The 18,558-nt window shown below is 41.0% G+C and overlaps 1 protein-coding gene across 2 annotated transcripts in view; it reads right to left on the bottom strand.

Annotated features, from left to right (window-relative positions):
- sema4bb (sema domain, immunoglobulin domain (Ig), transmembrane domain (TM) and short cytoplasmic domain, (semaphorin) 4Bb) overlaps positions 1–17,972 on the bottom strand; it is a 54,219-nt gene extending 36,247 nt beyond the window's left edge. The window contains exon 1 of one of the 2 annotated variants that reach the window (XM_051379240.1): positions 17,727–17,972. The gene's annotated coding sequence lies outside the window, so the exon portion shown is untranslated. Of the gene's footprint in view, positions 1–8,578; positions 8,771–17,726 lie in introns of those variants that run through there. The other variant, XM_051379239.1, reaches the window with a different exon arrangement.
- Positions 17,973–18,558: the final 586 nt, after the last annotated feature.

Genomic DNA, 18,558 nt, shown 5'->3' with positions numbered 1-18,558 from the left:
AGAAGATAGAGCTATATAGAGTTATATGCTCAAAATATAATCTTCAAATGCCATTAAAATTTTAGGTTTATAAGATTAAAAAAATACAGTTTGTCAACAAAATTTTGTTAACTTGGTGTCTGCTCCAACAGGAAACTTCAACTTTTAAAAAATGGATAGTAAAAGCCAAATCCGGTGCGGTATGCTGACAAAGTGCCGGCGAGGGACAGTTCAGATTGAGCAATCTGCCCTCAGAGTGCCAATGGTGCTGATCTCTTGCTAGCTCTGTTTCCTGCTCATGTAGTTACAGTTTTTAAACAATGATGCGTTTCTCCTGATTCCAAAGAAAGAAATCATTGAGTTTGATTACTTAAATCATAAACTATCTAGTCCTGCTGGGTTTAACTAGCCTCTCCGGACAGCCCTTTCACATCCAAACTGTGGAGGTCGGACAGAAGCCGTATGTTAATGTTTGTTAATGTTTTTTTCCCCAAAGCCTGTGTGATAACTAATTTCATGCTCAAGATTTGAGACGTCCACTTTCACACAGATCACCTTTATCTGTCGCAGGAGGCGACTGCTGACCCTGAGGTAACCCAAACATCTCTGCTTTCATCGTCAGTGTAAATGTGTTCAGTTGCTGCCAACGCAGTAATGGCAGCTGCGCTTGACAGCACAATACATAAATCAGCTGCAGGATTTGTCTATAAAGTTTCAGCATCTACATCACATATATGAGAGATGCAATGTAATTGCAACTTGCAATTTAAAAGATCATAAAGATTATTTAGACTTTAGATGCTAATATGGACCTGCGTCAGATATAAAGTTACACTGAAATAGAAAAGTTAGAACAGAGAAAGGTACAGAGGTACAGCACTGTATGGCACCTTGTGTGAACATGGGAAACCACATTTCCTCTCATCCAGCCCACCTGGGGGTGGGACAGGGGGGAGTCAAGAGGAGTCAGCTGAGCAGACTGCTCCCAGCACCACGAAAGCAGACTCCTAAATAAATCACGACTGGGTTAAAAATAAACTGTAACTGTAAGATCTTGGGTACGTCGACACTGTTGCTAAAATGGCTCATTGCTTTGTCAGGAATGTACAGCAACTTATGGGTAATACTTCTACCAGAGACAAATCCCCAGGATATACTCTGACTGAGGCCTTCAAGTAGCTTTTAATATGGATAATATAACTCATAACAAGCTGAACACAACACAGGCTTTACATCTTTCCATCCAAATACTGTTTTGTTTTTAATTCTTAAAGGAATTTCCTATATAACAGGAAATTAAATGCTGATTCAATGTAAATATTTTTTAAAGCTTTCAGAGAAGTAAAGGAATCAATGGGACATGCTTTCACTTTCTCTCCTATGTTACACTTTGGAAGAATAACAAACACATAAAATGCAAAAAATGTTTTTATATTGTCTCTCCAATATCATTTCTGCCCTGCAGGTAACATGCTTTTCTGTTGGCTCTGAAACCAACTGAGGCCTCTGTGTCAGCACACAACAGAGGATAGTTTAACCTGGGATAAAATAAAAACCTTTATGCACACTCCAACTTTTAGGTCTGTAATATGGGACAGCTGCATTCAGGATCCTGATGCCAGAAGGCAAACTTCCTTTGAAGAGACAAATTTGTACAAATGCCACGAATAACCCCATCTGACTGCTAATCAAGAGCCATTGATTTAACTTATCCCTCTCCATTTCCCCTATGCAAATGTGCTTCTCTTAATGATAGCAAGCAGCTGATAATGTATGTGAGGTGCAACAAGGTACAGCCATCTGGCACTTTTCTAATCCTTCACAGTGAGTATGTTGCAAAAGTAATAAGGATGAATAAGAAAGGGGGGTGCCAGCTCCACCAGGTGAGCTACCAGGGCACCCCCTGTACTAAGGCCGAGTCCTCCCTGCAGCGGCGATGGGTTCGAGTCCGACCAGTGTGCTGTGTGTTTGACAGTAATATGAAGGTCTCTGAGAATTGAAACCAACAGCGTTCACTGAATTATTGATTCACATGTGTGATCTCAGAGTGATAATATGAGGATACAGACTTTTCCGGCATGCATTATTAATTATTCATAGTATCATCTTTCTATTGATGACTGGCTGTAATGCATCCTGCTGTGGTATGTCCCTGATGCATTCACATACACAATGATGATGACTTTTACCCAACAAAAAACAGGAAAAGGCTGTATAACAACTTACTACAAAACTAAAGGCAATTAACCTCACTTGCCATGGGTAAAAATAAATGAGTATGTGAGTAAGTTTCCTTTTAGCATAACAGACACAAAGCATACTTACTAAACTAGAACACACTCAGTGATGGCATATTCTACAGCACAGTACTCCAAATGTGCTATTTAATCCGCTTCTGGATCCAGATCTGCATCAAAACCCACAGTAAACTTGTTATAGTCTTGAGCTAAAGATACACTTAAATACTAACCATATCACAGACACATTTGCATGCATGCAAGGAGACAAAGCTAATATTGACATTACATGTGGTTCACAGAAACACAACATTCCCAGTAATGCTTTAGATAAGACATGATTTGTTTTGATTGATTTAGTCGATGTCCAGAAAGAAGGAAGGTCTCTAGGCTAAATAGAAAAAATATAAATAAAAAGGCAAATAGAGCACCTTTTGTTTGTGCTGGACTTGGTTGAATTTATAAAATCATCTTAGTTAAAGCTGTAACTTGCAGTGTAACATGAAAGGCAGTTAGCTGAAATGCTAAAACAATAGTTATTAGCTATTCATGGTTTTATAGAATAATAAGTGTTTGATATTAATCTTAATGTAAGTAAGAAAACCAGGTTCAGGAGTGACATGACAATAATCTGAGTACTTCACAATCTGCTCATATTCAAGTTATAATCAGGCACTAGGCTGGGCACTGAATATGCCCTAATTGGCTTTGCGTGACCTTAAGCTTCCAGACAGGCCTGTGTTAATTGTTTAACTACAGTACGTGAACTGTTTCCATGATCCCATCGCGCCGTGTCTCTGAGTAAAAGGTATTCATTAAAATGCAACGATGGACTCAGATTGTACATCCCCCTGTGTTATCTTTAGGTTAGCAACGGAACTTGTCTTTTGCCCCCTACCCCCAATCCCCAACATGCAATACACACACACAGCGTTGAAATCGAGAGCGAAGAGCGTGGTGGGACACTACTTTCCAAAGCTCGAATGGGCTCTGAGGAATATTCAAACTCACTTTTACATTTGTGCACATACTGCTCGAGCTTTGCAGCGCAGGAAAGAGCAATTATCATTTCAAACGAGTGAGTGAAGCAGAACTGGCAGAGGAGATAAGTGCTTAAAGGAGAGTTGGGGTCACCTTATTCCCTCTGATACAGAGTTGCCCTTGCCTCAAATTATTCAAGCCTGACGGGGGAACAGTGGGAGATCGGTTCTTGAAAAACTTGCAAAGCGTCAATAATGAGCTGTGCGTGTCAGTCAGAATGCAGTGTGATAGAAGGCATAATATCCCAGAGACCTGCTTGATCAGAGTCCTGTCACACAAACTATGGGAACCTTTGTGCAAGCCACTTATAAGAAAATAACTTTAGAGCATTTAAAAATGATTGCTTTAAGTCTAAAAACTGGAAAACAGATTACACTAATCTCCTTTTGTTTATTACGTGCTACTGGGTTGGAAAGAGCTCCACACTTTTAACCTGATGACCCATTCAGACTAATGAAGTACCCTGACCAATCAGGAAATCCTCATCATTAAAGCTGAACATTTAGCTTCCGGTGGGAACATCACAAGAAGAGACACAGAGGAATTTAGATTTACACTTTGCTTAGGGCTCTACAGCTTGACAGACTGGAATTTAATGACTGGCCAAAGACGTCAGCAAAGAAGGAGAAAGGAAAAGAAAAGGGTATTTCATGTATTTCCCTACCACTCTGGTCTCCTTGTGACTTTCTAACAAAGATGTATAGGGAACACTTGTTGATAGCAAAAGATGCAAATGGCCACAACGCAGGACAACATTTCATTCATCTGCTGGCTTGATGATGATGTCAGTCAAGTCTGTGAACAAACTCTGTGGCGTGACAAAGGAGACTCGAAGATTTCCAGTCATGTAATCACACAATAGAGGCCTTTGTGAGGTCTGGACCATGCTGTGTTAGCATCACAGTTCATCTGCTAATTACACCATCAAATCCAAAGACTTGGCTATCCATAGTAGGCTATTCATCTCATGACTTAAACATCGAGTTGGGGAGGGGGGGCACGATTAATCCCTGCAGTTAAAGCGATTTGAGGACTCATTTCTTTACTCCATTTGACAAGCAGGGCAATAGGATTTAAAAGCGTATCAGATGACGATATTCTGTTTCTGGCCCCTGCTTCACCTCGTCAGACCTGCACTGCAATCACTTCAGCGCGTTCAGGTAAGAACGTCAATGAAAGTAACGACGTGCCTTGACCACAAAACTGTTCTCATTACTCATCCCAAGTGGAAACATGACACAGTTTGTCTGAGTCGTTTGTCTGGTTCGCTGCCTCAAGGCTGCTGGCTGTTTACTCTCTGCAAACATGTCGACTTCAAAAAGGAACAGCTGAAGCACTTCTGCTTTGTTTACTGTCACTGGCTCCGTCTTTGTCTTTGCGAGCAGTCGCCGCCAATAAAGGAAGTAATAAGTCAACAGTGTGGTCCCTCCTGGCAACAATACCGCTGATAATAGCTGATACATGGCGAGATAAGGAAAGCTATCATAATGAATTTATAACTGCTAACAGTAACTGGGAAATAATTAAAAATGATTAGAAAGACTGCTGACATTATGATTAATTGATTTCCAATGAAAATGCAATAGAGCACAACACCAGCCTATTTTTTATAAGTAAGGAACTGTATGAAAATTATTTGTGTGGGGAGGGGACCTACATTTTAATTTTAACTAAAAAAAAAGCCCTCTCCAGCTTTTACAATATTTTCTTTGGACCCGTCTTCAGAATTAGAATACAACTGCAATACTCCTTCTCCTCCAGTAGGCACAGAAAAGTGGTACAACTCATTTGACCCTGTACCTTAAAGCCACATGTGAGGTTTAATTGAAAATTGCTAAATGTATGGCAAACTAAACAAACTGGTGCATATAAAATCCCAGGTGATAAAAAACTAGTAAGAGTTCAGGCTATCCTCTATTAGCTTAAACAAAAACAAAAAAACCCTCCACCTTTGCTTTCCCCCCAATAATTTTCAGACAGTCCCTAATATAATTAGTTTAACTGACGAATTGCTTAGGTGAATACGTGCTTGTCGCTTTATTTTGCATCAAATAAAAATGATTTGATATCCAACAAGGGAAAACTGGACACGTGGATTGAGGCACTACAGTATGTACTGACATAGTTTGTTAATGTGTTAAATTAAAGCTTTAAGAAGGAAGTTTTGAAAGAAATAAAACTGCAGTATTTCCTTCTCTAAATGGAAAGCTTATCTCTTCCAAACAACACTTTTCCCGTAACCACAGGTGCCTGATAACTTCCCCCACCTGTCACACATAAGAATACACGTTCTATGTTTTTTATAGCAAAATAATATGGTTCCATTTTGTAATTTCCCATGTAAATACTGAATCTCAAGACTATCTTGGGGCAAAATAAAAACACAATAACAGTATGAATATTACTCCAACTGAAATATAAGATATGGTTATCAGCGGAGTCACAAGGAAAAACATCCCAGGCACACAGAAAGTCTGTTTTCCATTACAAAGTCACAGTTTATCTTTTTCTCTACATTTCTTTCAAAAGGGAAAATGGAGAAGACATTAATTCCTCTCTGGAGAGGAACATGTTACATAACATATTTCCATCCAAAGACAGCCACCTCAGTTAAGGCCTCATCCAAGTCGATGCTGAGGACACTTAATGACAATCTTACACTTTTTCAGACAGACACAGTGAAGTAAAAAGTTATAAACCTGCCTTTATAATAACGTGTGTTGTTGAACCAAGCCAGTTTTGTAGTTAAACACTGCTCAACTTTATTATAGCAGTGTGAACACACTTTTCCGTAACAGCTATAGGATTACTAGGGACTCCAAGGACGGCTACCTACGACGTCTGTAGATAAAAACGGCTCATTCTAAGGGAACAAAAAACCATTTCTGTATTCAGGTGATTATACACATTAAAGTCCCTTTCTGCCAATAGAGCCTCCTAAATGTTGCACACTGGACCTTTAATGTGTTCAATTTAAAATTTCCCTTAGCAATAAAAAAAGCTGCTCCTTTTTAAAGTATCAGTTCAGGCACCAGTACTGTTTTAAAAGTATAACTTAAGCACCAGTATATGAAAAAAACCAAATGATACCCAACCACAGGCATGGCAGCAGTCTAAAATAAATTGGCCAAATGCAAGTGGAGCACGTTTTTACTATCAAAAATCAGATTAGTTTGTGGGTGTAATGCCAGAGTGGGCAAAGACCAAGCAACAAGGTAGAAAAGTCAAATTGAATGAATTTTAGGTCCATCTGCATGGCCCCCGGAGAGACATCACCTGCATTCAAAACCCTACTCTGACCCAACCTCTAAACCCCTGCAGGGCCTGGCCAGTCTTTCTACAGGACCTGCGGGTCATGCTGAATATGAATGGCCTTCCAACTGGCAGACAAAGCTATGCATAGACACAGCAGAGGCAGTCAGCAAAAGGGGCTGCAGCCAGGTTTGACTGAATGCAAATGCAAACCATTAAACCTTATCGCCCATGTGTAAAAGCGAAGTGTGACTTTTCACAGTTCAGGTTGCAAAAATGCTACAAGAATTCTTGCAGATTCCTCAAACTGGCTGCCCTGACTGCAGGAAACCTCGGAGAAAACAGAAACCTGCATGGGATTTTTACACATTGCTCTTTTTATTTGGGATGCAAAAACCCTTTCTGAACTCATCTGCACTAACTCAACTCAGCTGATGAACAGACAGCGTGTCTGGCTGCATGCCTGCCCCCGTCCTGGTGCAATTTGGCTTCAGCCCAGCCAAATGACTGTTTTCCCACATATCAGCACTGTTTGGGAGGCTGCACAGGGAACAACACGCAAGTTCCCATCAGCTTTTACTGAGCACTTCAAGCCCCTCCGGACACTGTACGGGATATCGCTAACCTATTGGGGGTTAAAAGCAGCAGTGTCTCCCCTCCTCGGTTTCCACTTCCCTTCCAACTCTTTTACCACAACCTCTCCACATGCTGACCATTCCTCTGAAGTTGTTACAGTGGGTGGAGTGTTGGGTGGAGTCTGCGTGTTTGTTTTGAGTGTTTGAATGTGTGCGTGATTGTGTGGGTGGGGGTCTGTGTGTGCGTATGTGGGGTTTTTTTTGCCTGCAAGAGAGGGAGGATGAGGGCGGGCGGGGTAGGTGGGGGATAGCACACAAGATGCTTCAAGAGAAAACGTTTCTGCAGCTTTGTTTACAGTAAGAGAGCCAGACACTAACGGTATTAGTGTTTCTGATACAGTATCACACACTGGTAAGGGGAGTAGAACCAGCAGCAGAGGCCCAACGGGGAAAGACTGCTCCACCGGTCATTTACAATCAGATTCCAACAAAGCATATCAGCACCATCTAAACACTGAACTAGGCTTTGGCTCTCACACGCATCACAGCCTCCAGATTTGGTCCATCAATTCAGGATAAAGTACAAATTTCATAATCACTCATGGTTTGGGCTTACTTGTTGAAGACACACACACACAGAAAAATAAAACGGATCCTTTATCCGGGGTCAAACTGTGGTTGTTTCCTAGAAAATGCAGAGAGACATGGGAGTTATGTCAACACCTACAACAAAATGCCAACAGAGATAAGAGGAGGCGGCTGTTGGGAGAATAACAGGGAACAAGCGAGGTGTCATTAAGCAAGTGTAAAGTTGGACAGAATCAATTCCAAAATGGTGTTAACAGACTTGTATGATCAGGGCTTAGCAGTAGCAGCAGCCTTTGCCAGTGTGTTTTCAAGACTGGTGAAAATACAGCAGAGCCAATGCAACAGAAGTGTTTCTTGTTTGTTTGTCTTTTGGGGCTAAATACGAATAGCAGCTGTTTACCCACATGTGTACATAGAAAACAGAGGGGCCAGTCCATCAGGCTGCTTCCCCACCTACATAAAGCTTTCACGACGAGGCTGCAAAAGCTGCAGTCGAATTCACTTTAATTCAGATTTAGGAACGATAATTTGGGTGATTTTGCCCAGGGGTACGCAGGTGAATGTGTACATGAGACCATCACCAAGAACATCCCTGATGGAAATGAGATGAAAGCAGTTCGGGGAGGGGAGCAAGACCACAAACACAGGGATACATTCAAAGTCTATATTGACTATCATAAAGGCAACACACCACCTATCTAAGCAGTTTCTGTGAAACCCTGAATTTGCGCGTTAGTAAACCCCATTTCAGAATAACTTGCCTGAGCTGAATACTTGAAGTGTACATTCCTGCCAGGCTAAAGAGGTCCACAGAGTATTCTTTAGCACCCAGCTCCGTCTAAACGCTGCAAAAGGTGTTTAACCTGGAAACCAAAGAACACCGCGCGGGCACGAGAAAGACCTTACCGTCCACGAAACCTCGCTCACAGCTCAGCTTTTCACAGTTCGTGGGAACAAAACAAAAAACTGTCGAAAAATGAACCGAAAAAATGATTTAAATCCGCAAAGTGAGCTCAAGCTTGTGTGTGTTAAAGTCCGTTAATGTGTCCGTGAAGTGCAGTCCATCCTCCGAGAGACTGAAGACGAGCCTCCTCTCTACTACACACTGAGGGCGGGCCGCTTTCAAGCTTGTAAACTTTAGCTCCTCCCACAGCACACGCTGCCTGTGGAGAGCCGACTGTCACTCATTTCCTCTAAAGTCACTCCTAGTTAGGCCAACTCAAGCAAAATATCTCCTATGTTTCAGTTACATGTCTTGTTATTTTCTATTTGTAAAGGTAGAAAGCCTGAAGTTGCGTATGAGTGTTTGTCACAAATAATGTATTTTTCATAGACAAAAAAAAAGTATCCATGCACATAAATCCTTTTAAATGTAACAATTTTCAGCTGGAAACGCCTAAATAATTTGTTTTAAAGATCTGCAAGTATTTATGCAAATAATGTGAAGGCCCTTTTTGTCAGACAGGCATAATGCAGCCTACGAGTGTTCATAAACTATGCAAAGGCCAGGCAAAAATGCAGCAAATGAAAAAAATTTGCACGCACAAAAACAGCAGGTTGTCAACAACGAATTGATTCAAAATGCCTCTCATATATAAACATATATCTGAAGTATATATAAAATGTGTTATAAGAGAAGAGACTCCAATGATCTCCCAGATTCTGACATTGACAGATTTCGTTACTGGGAGAAAGTTCCTGCTCTGTTGTCTTGGGTATCAGAGTTCCTCTTTCTTTCTCTTCTCAGGGCTACCCTGCAGCTGTCAAACAATGAATGACAAGTGAGAACGTCCACCACAAAGAGAATTACAGGGGATTATGTACAAAGGCAAAGACCTGAACACAACCAGACTCAGCTATTCATGTAATCTCCTTTTTGCCCCTTGAAAAGAGTAAAAAAGAATTGTGGACTCAAGTCATGTATAGTCAAAACAACAGTGGCTGCCCCCTCTGCTCTGCTGAGGATGTCCAATCAAAATTATCATTATCTTTTTTTGACACGGAGGGACACAAAACCTCTCTTCACGCCCGCCGGGGAGGAGATAACATTAATAATTAGTCTCCAGCTCCCTGCTTTCAGTGACGTGCTACAATGTGAGAATTTGTCAGATATTTTGATTGTTAACACCGAGAAATGTGATGACAGTAACCAAGCCAGGCGCAGAGTGCTGGAGGCTACATCCTGATAGCCCAGTCTGACCGACCCCTGACACTTCTGGAAATGTTGTCACTGTCTGGTTTTGCGTGACTGTGCCACAGATAAAGCAAAATCTAACACCCCCCTACACCAGAAAGATATGTCGCAGGTGAGGGTTAAAGTCATGGAAATGTATCTGCTTCTCTCTCACTTTCTGTCCTCGTCGTTCTTTTTCTTCGACTATTTACAGGTTTCTGTCTATTGTATATTCTCTGATAGACAGACGCCAAATCAAAGTCACTCTCCTTTATCTGCCGGGCCTTCTGTAATCCCTCAAATTCAATCAAGGATTACTTCTGAGAAGATTAAAATCATCCAACTTATGCAAAAGTCAGGCTTGCAACAACAGGAGGTGGATGGGCCACTCAGCAGTATGAATTCTTCTGAAAACGGGCAGAATTACTTTTATATTCCCTCTGCAGTGATGTATGGTGCAATAATACTGTATGAATACATTAAGCTGAGTCCCACAAAACTGAGACCGAGTTATCCAAAAACAAATGGATTAAAATGGAGTGCAAATTAGCCTGTATCTCACACTGAAACAAGGAGGAAAAGTGCCAAGCAGCCCTCAGACGTTGGCACTCCCAAACTGAAGATGCAATAACAAGATGCTGAGTAGCTCTGCAGCTTTGGGTGAAGCACTTTGATAAGAATGAAGTGGCCTCCTGGTAATGAGCATGCCGGGGTTTATTTGGAGCTATTTACACTTTGAAGAAATTATTTCTGACCAAAGAAAAAAAAAAATCAATCAGTTTTTAAGATGTGATGGTTGCATGGTTGAACGCTCAGTTGTTGACCACATCACCCTTAATCTGCCCGCTGCACCCAAATAATATCCCTTTGTCGTGGCATGCGAACCCACTGGGGAGTGTACAGAAGCCATTCATATTAAGGTCATGGCCACCCATGGAGCTTTTATTGGGGTTAAGTACATGACAGACTCTTTCAGTAATACACAACACCAGATTTGGAGACTCGCCTAAATGTTTTATGAATTTAACCACCCAACAATCTCTAAGTAGTAGCAGCTCATAGCAGAGCTAAGCCTATGTCAGTGAGATCAACAATTCTTTTCTTTGACAATCTCAAATGCACTCTAAGTTCGGATGTTTCTCCGCTTATATTGTGTGTATTCATTAGTGTGACCTACATAGGCAGCAAAAATAAGAAGTTTAGGTTTTAGAAATTACCACAAGAGTAATCTTTAGCCATGCTAGCAGCTTGGCTTTAGGGATGGCAAAGTTGGTCTGACGGTCAGTCCAAGGCTGAAATGTATCAACAGCTATTGGAGGGATTTGGAAGAAGTTTGGTCCAGACATTCATGTCCCCCTCAGGATAAATTTAGTAACTTTGGTTCATCAAGTTCCATCATCAGATCAAAATGTAAATTTTCCCTAATACTTTGGTTTATGACCACGAACAAAAGTAATGACATTCCCATCAGCCTTCGCTGTACTTTTTGTTGAGTGATAATTAGCAAATGTTAGCATGCTAACATAAGATGGGGACTTTTATTGCCTTTAATTGATAGTGACAGCTGAAAGGGGACAGGAAGTGGGGATTACACTCAGCAAAGGTCCACAGGTCAGACTCAAACCCTAGGCCACTGCAGCAAGGACTCAGCCCTGGTACATGGGACACTAGCTCTACCAGGTAAGCTATTGGGACATCCTCGATGGTGGCAAACTTTATACCTCCTAAACATCAACATATTGGCATGTGGACATTAGCATTTAACTGAAAGTACAGCTATGCACACAGCCACTCAGAACTGCTACACGGCTATAAAGGCTTTCTCTTGATTGATTACTGGCTTGGGGGTAAACTGAATGATGACAAACAGATTGTATGCCTTTACACCTACAATGAACAGCAGATTGATGTACAAAAATGTTCCACGTGTATTTTAAATTGTACATAATATGAGTAGTATCTGTTAGAGGGGATGAAGACAAGGGTTTCTAACATGCAACAAGGTCGACCCATGACTCTTTGAGTACAAGGTGTGCACACCCTGACCAGTAAGCTCAACCCCTGCAGGCTATGATGAAGTCAGAGACGCCCCGGTACAGGTGCCTTCTGCAGAGCTAACAGCACTATGACTCATCCCCATGTCCTCACCTTGTCCCGCGCTGACAGTCCCCAAACTGTCCCCACATCTCACTCACTCTCTCTCTCACTCACTCACTCACTCTCTACACAGACCTTCTCTCTTCACACTGATGATTCATGGCTATTCAACTGATGCAGCGCTCCAGTCTGAAAGTGTCCCATTTGCTTCCTCTTTAAATGATCCTGAGTCGAGTTGTTTTGAAAAGTTGGTCATATATCATGGATAGGAATGACTTGCTGTTTGATACCTTTAAATCAAACTGCCGGTGCTGTTGGCTCTGACCATATGTTTCTGCACATTTGGGTAACTGATGTAAACTAATGTTTCTTGGACCAGATCAGAATCAGAATAAATAAGTTTGTCATTTATGGACATGTGAAACTATCAGCATATACAATTTAATGTAATGAAATGTAACAGTGATTCTCAGATCTAGTTTGGACCCTGATACAGTTAAAGACTCAGCTCATCCAAATTACAAAGATATTTTCTCACGTACCCCTATTATTAGCATCTAGTCATGCAGATAGATGGAGGTGGAAGACCTTCATTGTTTGTGCTCCAACCAACAAAAGATGACATGGTGCTTTGAGCTGAATGCTAACACATGGTATATGCCCACATTGACAATTTTAACATGTTAACTAACTTAGTTTAGCCTTATAGCACACTAACCCTTGCTAATTAGCAAAAACAGTGTGTCCCTACAGTCAATTTTTGAGTGTGTTGTTGATGCACACTATTCCCTCACAATGCAGTTCACAAAGAAAATGAAGAAGCAGCTCACATTTTAAAAACTGTGAACTTAATGTGAAAAATAACTAGTTTGACACTCAACATCACACATGCAAATGTTTTTTGTTATAGTATAGTAACTGCTAAAACAGTATGTTTGGGACACAGTTAAAGCACAACTGAGGCTCATGGGAATGCCACTAGTTTTGCAGGTATTAGGTGATAAACCAAAGTATTGGACAAATTGAAATTTTGACCTGATGATGGTGCTGGATGAAAAGTCAGAGGATCAACAAAGTTATTAGAATTTATCCTGAGGGGGACATTAATGTGTCTATCAAATTTCATGATAATAACAGCTGACAAAACTCTATTTACACCTTTACTGGGAGCATGGCAGACATCTCAGAGCCAAAACTCTGAGCTTATAAAACCAAAAAAGGGATCAGCACGCCCTCAGAGGTAAGTGAGAGAATATGTTTTATTTTTTGTAATTTGGGTGAACTGACACTTTAAGAAACCAGAGTAACAGCCAGCGTAATCGAACACCATCAGTGAGAATGAGAGTAAATCACTCTGTCGCCACAGACGGCAGCTCGCGTCCATATCAAAGACAAGAGTGGTGGCTTCCCCTGTTTTTACCACTTCCATCCTCTCCTGCGGCCTCACAGCCATCTCTCTCTCTCTCTCTCTCTCTCTCTCTCTCTCTCTCTCTCTCTCTCTCTCTCTCTCTCTCTGGTGCACACACATGTCAGAAGTAGGCCTGTGTTTATAGTGACAGGGAAAATAATTAAACCGGAGATGCAAATCATGTCATCGACTTTAATTGGCTCTTACTTTCATTCCTGACATGCTCAATCATCCCAGAGTCAGTTTTTAAGGTTTTTTGGCTCCCCCACGTAATTAAAGCGTAGAGGTTTACCAGCTAACTTGTCAATACAGCTGAATACTGGATAATTGAACCTACCAATGAAAAGTCCTTCAAGGTTCTGCAGAGTGTTTTATTTCATGAGGGGTGCCAATTTTTTATTTCTTTCATTTTTCTTTAGGGCTGCTTGCTTAGTAAAACTTCACAAAAGAAAATTTTTAATCAATCTGAAGATGTGGTAAGAAGTATGGAGGTGGCCTATCTTTTGGATTCTAAATACGCACAAACAAAGAAAGACAAATTCATATCCATATTCCATTATTCCATAATGCATAATAACCAATATCTGCTGTCTGACAGCTTTTGGGGGGAAGGGGCTGACATGTGGCTTTACAAATGATATAGGATGTCATGAGATTAATGCACTTTAATGTGGTCTGGTTTCCCCCCCGAGAGCTTGAGGGAAATGACGTGAGCAATGGCCAGTGCAGTTTAGATGAAGACGTCGGGGTGTGTGTGTTTGCTCAATACATAGATTTTCTTTGTCTGGTTCTTTCTTCATGGTTTTGAAGCTGGGAGGCTGTGGATGCCGCAGTAGGAGGGCATAGGTGAAGGTCCTGCACAGCTGCACAGCGGGAGGGGGGAGGGCTGTGGAAGAAAGCCTCCAGGCACCGGGAATGAATTAATGAGGTTCTGATTTTTTATGATTTTTTTCAGCACAAAAAAACTTTATTAATCCTGACATTAAATATAGTGCAGCATTACAGGGGAATATCATTAAATGTAAAAAAAATGCCTTTGTGGATTTTCTTAGGTCTAATGGCAGGTTTATCCATTAAGTTTTTTTGTGATCCTTTCCTGAAATTAAAGAGCAGAAAATGCTTTAACTCGAAGCTGCTCCATTTTCAGTAAATCTCTGCCAAGGTTTGTGGAATGTTATGAAAAACAGCTCATTGAAAACAAAATGAAATTTCCATCAGCTGTTTGGACAGCAATGCAAGATATTAGTAATCCATTTAAGCAAGTATTTAGGCGTTCCAGTGGTGATGATAGCAGGCACGAAAAAATAACAAAATCTTCAACTGTTATTTGTCTTTTCATAGCTCATAGTTCTTGTCTTGCTCTCTTCTGTTCTGTGTTTAGTCTCTGTTAAAAAACTGTACAGTACCAGGTGTCCTTCTGCTGTAAACTCTGTGTCCATTTGCAGACAGCACTCTACTTTAGCCCATAAGAACCCAGAACCATTTTTCTTGAAGGAAAATTATGGGGGATATACCACAGACCAAGTGGAACTCATAGAACACATTTCTGATGTTTTTTCTTTTTGAATGTCAAATATTTATATTAAGTCACAATGGGCGTTTTTGGTAAATAAATACTCTATTAATACCTTAATAATTTGACATACATTTTTTGTTTCTTCAAATATACTTTAAATTGAACAACAGGACATATATTAATTCTAAATAATTGAAACAGTGAAATTAATTGAGGGGCTTATTACCTTTTTTGTTATTGTGACACAGACGTCACATCAGATTTTCCATGACAACTTTACGGTTAAAAGCCCGATGTGACGTATACGTCACGGCAACATTTTCGTAACTTGTTTTATATTATTTTGTCCAGGAAATATGGTCAGAACAGATTAATGAGTTAAGGTCCAGCATAAAGCTGTATATGGAAGATTTAAAGTGTTTGTGAAATTAATTTTTTCAATGCAGTTGCAAATTAGAATACATGTACGTTAAAGGTTGGCAGTTTTTTGTTGAAAAAAGTATGCATGACATTTGTTACAGCACAGCTTGGGTGAAAGAGCTCTTTAAGATGTGTTTTCAAGATGGAAGAACCAGAGCAGCTGTCTAAGGCCTGGTTTTTCCATAAGCAAGCCCCAAATCGTTGCATGTTTTATTCTTAGGAATATTTGCGGTGTGTCTGTTTAGAGTCAATGGGAAGAAAAATCAAACACTCACAATCTTTGATTAAAAAAAAGAAAATAACAGCTGACAGTGCTCATGTAGAGGCCTGTGTCTGGAACCAAACAGAAAACACACTTGCACACAGTCAGTGCAGTAAAACTGTGAGAGGTATGTGAATACTTTGTAGTTATATTCAGGATCCAAATCCGTTACACAGTTGGCAGAGTTGATGAAATATTGATTGAATTGACCTTTTTACCTTCCCAGTCTTTCACTATTCTACCCTGAGTGAGTTCAAATATTCATATTCCCTTCAGGTGATTGGTTTGACGTCAGTAGACTCAGCGAAGGGAAGATACAAAATGAACAGGTTCAGTCAGCATGAAATTGTAACAGATCTAATGTAGCAACAGTACAACTTCTGCATCCTCAACATCACTTCACAGGAAGATCAAAAGTCAGAGTTTGTGACAAAACAGAAGAGAGATGAGAATCTTCACAATTAGAGGATGAGCTGTAATGGGATTCAAACAGTAAAAAATCAATAGACTATCTCAGTATGACCACACACTAACCTTTTAAGGACCCAAATAATCCTTCAACAGCCAATGGGAACTGGCTATGCACTGCACTTCCTCATTGCCTGTTGGTTTATGAGTTTGTTGTTGGACCACCATCCTAATTACTTTCCATTTATGCCTACAGAGAGTATGTCAGTGTTAAACAGCCTCGAGGAAGAGCTGTTTCATGTACTAATCATCGATTTAAAAATCCACCAACATATTTGCACACACTGTTCCATTAGGGTCTGCAAAGAATTTGAACAAGGCCAGCTGACTTCCAAAATATCGTTGTGGTTTGTTTCCTTTCCATGTGGTTAAAGCTGCAATCATTGATAATAATGAGTGAGTTGATCAACACAGCAAAGCTTATTTGTTTGTTGGTTATTAAGAACGGCATATTGATTATCAAGCGAGGAAAATATATTGTTTGGTGTGGTGCCAGTCAGCTGGTGGAAATTGATGGATAACACTTCCTTTCAGATTTACTAGATATTTGTTTGAATTATGGATCCCACCAATTCACTAATCAACTGGACAGAACTGAGATACTTTAAAATGAACCAATTTTTGGCAGTTATATTGAAATGGAAAAGCTATGAATCATGTCTGGCTTTTTCTCAGCTCCATGTTGTATAGAAATGGGGAAAAAAAGAAGAAAACATCTGGATGAATTAGTTATGAGAGTATCCACATGTGAAGTAGACCAACCATTATAAAATATTAACATTTCAACACACTGGATGTAAAAGGTTAGGTTGCAGTGCATTGCTACAGAAAATGCAATTTGGTCAACCTCGGCCAAGAAAGAAAAATGCACCAGTGACTTTGTTCCTCAGTTCCATTATCATTAATGTGTCATTTAGCAGTCAAAAGCCGAGGCAATAATAGAATTACTTTTCCTATTAGACTCAATGTCATTGAGCCTTACAGTGAAAGGGCCCAGTGCACATAATGGGAAAGGAGAAGACAGAGAGAGCATTGCAAGAGTCCAAATGTCACAGGCGTACGAGTTCACACCACATGCACACACCCTGTTTTGTCAGTGACACAACAGGAACAATCTATACGTACATAATGAGACTGTCAGGTCTTTATTGTAGCCAATATGTCCTCCCTGTCCAGCTGGAAGGAGTCAGAACAAACTAAACCATCACAGGAACTTAATACAGTAGCATCTTTGCTTTTTTTCCTTCCCTGTGTTATCTCAAAGTAAGGTGACTGACATTTTTCAAAGAGGAAACCAGATAACACACAACACCCAGGAGCATATTTAGGCTTCCCAATTCAGACTGCACATGCACACATATGAATACAAACAGATTTCTCAGCTCACTGAAAGCAGACACACGTGCACCTAACCACGGCTTCTAGCACCTTACTAGGACACAGACACAGCCAAGACTCTGGCTGAATGCAATCTATTGCCATGGCACCCAGCGTCTAGATGACCGGTATCTGTAGTAACTGAGCAACCTCACACTTCATCACTCCAAAGCACAAACTAAGCTGCGAGCCTCTCCTCCCAGGCTGCAGTGGCAGCAATGCCTCCCGGTGTTTGTCCACCACTCTCTGCAGAAAAAAACCAACGTCCTTTCATCCTTTTGTCTTATTGTGAACCACTATCGCCTGCTGTCATATGAGAAAGGAGGGACTCACCGTGCTTTCCCCCCACGGCAGAAGACAGGAGCCAGGTGGAGCGAGCAGAGGCTGCAGTGGTGGAGGAATCCCCCTGGTAGTGTATGTGTAAGAGTGTGTGAGAGGAAGCGTGGAAATGTGCGTGTATGTGAGTGCATGTGTGTGAGTGTGTGTGCATGCAAGTGTGTGTGTGTGTGTGTGCGCGTGTGTGCAGGGAGTCAGAGCTGATCCAGCAGATGCAGGCGGGAGCCACCAATAGAATGAGGAGAAGGAGAGAGAGAGGGGAGAGTGTGTGAGAGACAGAGGGAGAGAGAGACAGCAGAGGAGGGGTCTGATAGCATTACATCATGGACTAGAGAACGGTAGGTTTGCAGGGGGTGGGCTAAGGATGGGGGAAGGTGTGTGTGTGTGTGTGTGCATGTGTGTGCGTGTGTGTGTCTTTGTGTTTGTGTTTGTGTCTGCATCACTGTATATTCTCCCTCTGCAGCGGACCACAGGATGATTAAAGATTGTGTCCATGCTGCATACAGTGCAGTGTCGTCATGGTGCCTGCACCTGTGTGTGTGTGTGTGTGTGTGTGTGTGTGTGTGTGTGTGTGTGGTTGTAAACATATGAGGAGAACATAAACAACAGCTATAATCAAGAAGGGATAATAATCACACCACATTTTATAGATCTTGTGGCCAAACCTCCTGGTAACTATAAATAAGTATACTCACAGCTTTCATGTACAGATACATTCCAGATGCTGATTTTCTTTCTTTTCCCCCCTATTACATGGATGTCATACAAGCTAACATTTTGCTGTAGATGGACATTGGGAAAAGAAAATCCCAATCCTACCCCTTCCCAC

The sequence above is a fragment of the Dicentrarchus labrax genome, unplaced genomic scaffold (genome assembly GCF_905237075.1).
Source record: "Dicentrarchus labrax unplaced genomic scaffold, dlabrax2021, whole genome shotgun sequence".
Taxonomy (NCBI): Eukaryota; Metazoa; Chordata; class Actinopteri; family Moronidae; genus Dicentrarchus; species Dicentrarchus labrax.
The sequence above is the reverse complement of the archived record's forward strand: the minus strand, read 5'-3'. Positions and strand labels throughout refer to the sequence as shown.